The following is a 7,180-nucleotide window of genomic DNA, read 5'->3' on the forward strand; positions in this document are numbered from 1 at the left end:
AGGAACTAAGAAAACCACAACTTTTCCTTTGGTGTATTTATACACACATGTTTTGTCAACATTCTGTTCGAAGCCATATGTTTTAATTGTTACATCAAAAGTGATATTTCAAGATCTAGATGCTTGCTTTAATCCATAAATGGATTTCAACAACTTGCATACCTTTTGATCTTCCCCTTTCTTTATTACCCTTCTGGTTGTACCATATAGGTACTTTCATCAAGATAGCATTTCAAAATTTTTGTCTTGACGTCCATTTGCCATATCTCATAATCATTGGCAACCGCTATGGATAAGAGGATACAAATGGATTTGAGCATGGCCACAGGAGAAAATGTTTCTTCATAATCAACACCTTCTCTCTGAGTGTAATCCTTGGCTACAAGCCTTGCTTTGAATGTCTCTACTTTCTCATCTACACCTCTTTTCTTATTGTATATCCACTTACACCCTATGTGCCTGACATCTTCTGGTGGATCCACAAGTTCCCATACATAATTATAATACATTGATTCCATTTCTTGGTTCATGGCTTCTTGCCATTTCTCCTTTTCAGGATCATCCATTGCTTATTTAAATGTTAATGGAACGTCCTTGTCTGTATCAGAAATAAGGACATGTGCCTCGTGTTCATTGAGAAAAGGTTGTCTCACAATCCTCCCACTACGACGTTGCACTGGGTTTCTTTTCCAGGAATCATGGTTTCCTCAATTTTTCGTTTATCATTTAATGATGAAGATGATTGTGATGGAATCTTATCAGCTATGAGTTCCTCCAATACTCCCTTGCTCCGAGATTTTTAGAGTTATTCATATATTCATGTTCAAGGAAGGTCGCATTTGTGGAAACAAATACCTTTAAATCATTGGGATTATAGAAATAACAACGTCTTGTTTCTGGAGCATAGCTAACAAAAATGCACACTTTCGAACTTGATTCAAGTTTCCCTGATTTTGGCCTAAGAACATAAGCAGGACAACCCCGAATGCGGAAATGGTGCAAACTAGGTTTGTTTCCATTCCACAGTTCCTGTGGCGTTTTGCTAATGGTCTTAGATGGGACTACATTCAAAATATCTGTTGTCGTTTGAAGTGCATATCCCCAGAATGAGAGAGGAAGTGAAGAGTAGCTTAACATAGATCTGACCATGTCCAACAAGGTCTTGTTTCTTCTTTTAGAAACACCATTTTTCTGAGGCGTTCCTAGTGCTGTGAATTGGGATAGAATACCATGCTCCACTAGAAATCGTTGAATTCTAAATCCAAATATTCTCCACCTCGATCAGATCGAAGTGTCTTTAGAGTCTTACTTAACTGCTTCTCAGCCTCAGCCTCAGATCAGATCGAGGATGTCTGACCGGGGATGCGATCCTAGTCCTGTCAGGGCGGATCAAGTTAGGTCGCGGCCGCTCCGCTCTACCATCCTCCGAGTCCTGTGCTCGGCGGTCTAAGCGGGGTACAGGACGGCTGGCCGGGGTAGGCTGTCGTCGCGAGCCCTCCCCGGATCTCCTTCGTGAGCTTCCTCGAGCCTTCCTGGGTGCGCTCGAGGGCGGAAGTGAGCTGGGAGTTGAGGTCCGGATCGATCGACTGAACTGCTGCTCGGCCCTAGGAAGTTCCTCAAATGTGGTCTCCCGATGGTGCGACTTGGGAGTAGAATTTGATGTTGGGGGTCTGACCGACCGACTGGGCCTGGATCGATTACCTCGGCGGGACTTATGAGTCTCACCGTGCCCCTTTCTGACGTTGGCGTCGGTTGTAAGAGGGAGTAGTCGGGCCAAAACCTCTTGAATCTGCTGGTTTGCTTTCGCCAACTGACTCCTCAACTATGCATTTTCCATTTCCACCACCGTGTAGAAATCCAGGTTCGGATTGGGCGGCCGGGGAGCCGAACTTCCAGTGTCGTCTTGGCCTATTGGTTGCTTGCCGGCCACTGCTGAACCTCGGGTTCTGATCATCGGACATGGCGACATGATGGGCCTCCTGCCCATGACGTTGGTCTGCCTCGTTACCATGTCTTGAGCGAGTAACTACCATGGTTGGGTATTTGCGATAGCACCAATCTAACAGCTCTCAATGAAAGCACCAAACTGTTGACGTGGTTCTTTGGCAACAGATAATTATAAGAATAAGGAGAGGGATTAGTGCTAAATAATGAACCATAATAGATGAATGATCTCAAAGGAAAATTATAACTCAAATAGTTTTTTAGATGGTTCAAAGGTTAAAATCCTTCTATTCCACCAGCCAATATTATTGATATCTCTCTGATATTCTTTACAGGGTATTTCTTTACAAATTAGAAGCCAACCCTTTGCAACTCCCAGGGTCTCCATATTTATAGGGAGAGGGCACCTGGGTGTTGGCAAATGAGGTCATCCCGTGACCTACTTACCCATCATGTCACTTCTGTGACATTCATGATTAATTCCTAAAACCTGATAATGAAGTGTGGTCTAATCAATAGGTAAGGGGGATAATGGGCCGCATGGCCCAACCCAGTCGTGGGTGCCTGAACACGCACGTTTATGCTGCGTGTCCGAGAATTCATGAATGGAGTAGACATGTGATGTCTGATATATGCACGTTTACATTGCGTGGTTGACTTTATAAGAGGTCAGAGGTGCCAACTCAAGCTCGTACCCCGAACTTGATGTAGTCTCAGCCCGTGGTGTCCACACTGCTGACCCGATGCCTTAATAATCGTAATAGACCTTTGGTTACCTCGAGCTAAAGAGGTAGAGCCTTGTAACAGCAGCTCCGGGTAGGTGTCATCCACGTGACTGATATAATTATGCCATTTCTCAGCTCGCTAATACCCCGTGGATATTTAGGGCGTACAAATGTCATAATGAGGAAATATCCAATGTAATTATTATAAGATACAATTTTAGAAGTAAACAAATCAGACTATACGACCAGATTGGTCGTATCTTATAATTAAGCCTAACGAAGTGATGTGCTTCTGGTCGATAACCGAACAGTACTTCTGCCACGTGTCAACCACGTGTGAGAAATCCTTGCCACGTCATCAACAACCGTTTTTAGGGTAAATAGTATATAATAATATTGAAAATTAGTTATCAAATTATGTTATAATATTGAATATATATATAATCAGAATTGAAAATAATTATATATAATCGAAATTGAAAAATAATATTTTTTATATTAAAAAGACTTTCTCTGCAGTTGTATTAACAAAACCGCGGAGAAATAAACTCTTTCTCTGCGGTTGTGTTGAATAAACTGCGGAAAAAGATTTTCTTTCTTCGCGGTTGTATTAACAAAACTGCAGAGAAAGAACATTTTTCTCCTCAGTTTTTTCAACACAACCGCAGAGAAAGATGTGGCTTTTCTCTGCAGTTTTCATACCACTTTTCTCTGTGGTCGAATATACTGTATTTTTCAATACTCTCGAAAATCGCAATGTATTAAGTAAAAAATCGTTGAGAAAGACATTTTTTGTAGTAGTGAAACCACTTTTACCAGCGCAAATTACCGTCGATGATAGTGAAGTTTTTTGCCGGCGCAATACGTGAAACGTGCCGGCAAATGCCCCGTTTCGTGTAGTGTATACAATTTACCTCGCATATTAATTTTCATGTTTCAGTGTTTGTTGGCAATGTTAATAATATACACCCACCTTAATATGACGTCAGCTGTGGCACATCATAATATGACGATTTCCCTCAAATAAAATATGTATATATTTTTATAATATATAATATGATTATTTCTGGTGTTGTAGCACATGATAATTGATTGAAATAAATAATGATAGAAGGGGACCTCCAAAATTAATGATCACAACTGTAAAGTGTGAAGTAATGTAAGATTCAACCAAACTCTTCATCAAACACCTACCCTCATAATTTCCCATTTACGGATTTTTAACTTTTAATAAGTAATATAAAATAAAATGCTTTAAATTTGTTTAAAAATATTACCAGATAAATTAAAAGGATTTCAAATGAAACATTTATTTAATAATTAATAAGTGGAATATCATTTATTTCCTATTTTTGTTGGCCCTATTTGACTAAGCTTTTACTTAAACTTAAGTAAAAGTTGTAGCTTATTTATTTAATTTAGATAACTATTACATAAATATTTTTTTTCAAAGTGTTTAAATATTAATAAAAAAAAGATTTTTTATAAGTAAATTAAAAATTATTTTAATTTAAAAAATAATTTCTCAAAAACCTTTTTGGGAGAAGCTAGGGTCTCCCATATCGGCTTCTCCCAAAAAAAATTGAAGAACAATAAATATATTATTTTAATTTAAAATTTAATTACCTACACTTTAAATTTTAGACTGCTACTATGAAAATTGGATTAAAAAAATATAATTTAAATATATTATGTGATTAAGATAGGAGTTTTGCCCAATCAGATAATGGAATTAGTGGTATCTGATGCAATGAAAGCATAACATTGGTATTGGTAGTTTTGCCAAAATAAATTTTGAGTATATAAGTTTATATATAAACCTGAAAGCATAGATTTTTATGCCATTATTAGCCCTGGAAATCATATAAAGATTTGTTTTTAATTTTGAAAGGAAAAATATCTATAGTTTTATAAGTTAAACTTTTATAATCGCTAATGAAGTATTGCTGTATAAATAATTAAGACAATACCAGTTGAGGCTAGTGTGTTAAATGCAGTGTGGTATTAAACCTTATCTATATTGAGTCTTGACACTTGTCGACACTTCACTGAACAAAAGTGACAATTCATTTTTGGAGGCTTTCACATGATTTTTCACGTGGTACTGAATTTATTATGAAGTAATTATATATTATTGTTTGGTAGGAGTATTTTTGTTTGATTGTTGCTAGCTATTTGACAACACCGTACGACAGATTGTAGTTGGTTAGCCATATTAAATGATATTTATTAAATTTTAATATGTGAGATCTGGTATTGGATTGCACCAATAGCATTATGTCACATTCTTGTAGTGTTGACACTACTGGTGTTCCTTAATAATTCTCTTTTATATTTTTAGGACGCCAAAAATTATAGCTTAATATTTTTTTTATATAATAATGTAGATTATAGTAGATATTTTATTTATTTTTGAAAAATTACAAATAATTTATGGTGTCGAAATGAGTGTCTAAATAGTCAGTTGCATGTGCGTGCTTGCTTTTTATTGTAAGAGTGTAAAACATATTGTTCGAAAATTGATTTTGGTTTCATAAATTATTTAAAATTTTTAAAAAGTTATTAAAATATCTGCTATAATTATTATTTACAAAATTATATAAAAAAATTAAGTAATAATTTATATGCTAAAAATAGAAAATGCTTATATATAGATAATGGGAAAAGTAATGTCTTCAGTAAGCAAAGCTTACTATATATATATTTATATATATATTATTTATGAATGTATGTATATAACATTGCTTTGCTATTAATACAGGTCGTCCTATCCCTTCGTGAATAATCTTATATTTCTCTAGTATCGGCTTGTACTCAGGTTCCACAAATCATATTGTGAAATTCGGTCCTAACTAAACTTATTGTGAAAGGTATTTTTTTTTAAAGTTTTGTACAGTTTTCTTATTGACATGCATATATAAATATATATATATATATATATTTATATGTATAACTACATATAGTAAGAAGAACTAGTGGTGTATACAGGTATAGTTGTATGAATATTGTATTGTAATATACTTTATAATTTCTAAAGGCTATTATTACATATATATATATATATATACATTTTATGCTTGTTGTTTAATTTTAGTGTTCTTAACATACGATTGATATAGGGCAATTTAGTACATGCCGAAGGAAGAGTTATTTGTTCAGCCAAAAGGGATTTTCAATAATACAATTACCAAAGCAAACTAAGTACGACGGTAAGTTGATCCAAACCCAAAAACTCTATTAAAATTTTAGTATTATTATATAATAAATCAAACTCGGCTAATCATATGATTTAAGTTTATATATTTTGCTTATGAAATATTTTTAATTTATATAAGCTCCTTCACATTCGCAGTCTGTGCATATATGTTAGCATGCAAAGTTACGATTTACATGGTTGAGCATGTATGTAATCTTAATTAAATCTCAGTATATTATGGTTAAACATATATAATGTTGTTGGTATCCTTAATTCTAACCAGCTTCGATCTTACCCAAGAATACAAACAAAGTAATGAAATAATATATAAGTCGTGTGTGGCCTCCTTTGATTTTCTCTCTTAGCTAGGAATTGGCTGTGTGTGTTGTGTTTAATTAGTTCTTTCATGAAAGGTGGGTAGTTGGATTTGTTGTCACTGGCTGTATTGCTACGTACTGAAATCATTGATTGCTTCTTCTAGCGCAAAAATATAAGGTAGACACAAGCAGAAAAACACAAAACTAGTGGTGGATCGATCCTTCTTTTGATCGGGCAGGAAAACACACACAATTTTTATTACATATATATTATGTAGTACTGTTCTAGAAAGGTTTTGTTGAATGAGTAAGGTTTTATATATTATTATAAAAGTAATTACACAAAGATTTGAATATAATATTTTATCATAATACATTTTAAATACTTACACACTTTGTTTTGGAGCACTCTTTTAATAACTTATCTCACTCTTTTTAGACACACTTATATAGTACTCACTTTTGGGACACGCATTTTATCACAACACACTCTAAATACTTACCCACTTTGTTTTGGAGCACTCATTTAATAACTTCTCCTACACTCTTTTTAGACACACTTATATAGTACTCACTAAGACTCACTTTTGAGATACTCACTTTGCTACAAACTTGGACACACATTACATTTGTATTTATAAGCTACAAAGGAAACATCTAAATCTTTCTATAATTTTCTAACTTTATAATATATTTAACTACTCTCTACTAATTTCTAAATGATTCTAGAACTTTTTATAAATTGTTTAATTAGTTCTATGTTTCTTCAAGAACTTTATAGAATGTTCTATCTTCTTCCTAGTATATTATAGAACATTCTAGAACTCTCAAACATGTAATGACTTTAGATATGGTAATGACTTTTAACAAGTAATGCCATCTTTTTTTTGTTGTCAACATGATTCACCATGCAAACAAAGTCTTGTAAGTGCATGAGTCAGCTGACATGCGTTCTATTTTTATTTGGTTGACGTACAGAGATCATAGCACAGGCGGAA

This window comes from Humulus lupulus, chromosome 3, assembly GCF_963169125.1.
Source record: "Humulus lupulus chromosome 3, drHumLupu1.1, whole genome shotgun sequence".
In the NCBI taxonomy this organism is placed as follows: Eukaryota; Viridiplantae; Streptophyta; class Magnoliopsida; order Rosales; family Cannabaceae; genus Humulus; species Humulus lupulus.